This window comes from Bison bison, unplaced genomic scaffold (assembly GCF_000754665.1).
Source record: "Bison bison bison isolate TAMUID 2011002044 unplaced genomic scaffold, Bison_UMD1.0 scf7180017864289, whole genome shotgun sequence".
Lineage (NCBI taxonomy): Eukaryota > Metazoa > Chordata > Mammalia > Artiodactyla > Bovidae > Bison > Bison bison.
Window position 1 is genome coordinate 17600194 of NW_011494861.1, and position 391 is coordinate 17600584.

General features: G+C 40.4%; 1 pseudogene; it reads right to left on the reverse strand.

Moving 5' to 3' along the window:
* LOC104996131 overlaps positions 1–391 on the reverse strand; it is a 78725-nt pseudogene that overhangs the window by 240 nt on the left and 78094 nt on the right.

Here is a 391-nt window from a genome sequence, read left to right on the forward strand (position 1 = left end):
GGCGCCGCTGCTGTTAGCCATTCCACAGTACTGAAGTCAGTGAACAGTGCTTTGTACAGTGCAAGCGTGGTAGCAGGTGTTTCCAATTGTACGTGCTCCACCGTGATCTCACTCCTTTGAAAAGTAATTTACGGAGTCTGGAAAAAAAAAAGAAAAGAAAAGTAATTTACGAAGTTGAGCATCATAATAATGAGAAAACAAGTTACATTTAATCGGAACATAGCTCAGTTAAAACCTCCGTCTGATGTGTGTCTGATACAATTTTTAGCACAAAACAAGGAAAATCTGACAGTTAATGCTACCAGAAGTTGCAGTTTCTGGTAGGCTTTTTGAAATACGGAAATTTGTTTACAGATTTTCATTTGCCATTTTGAGACCCCCCCCCCCCCCA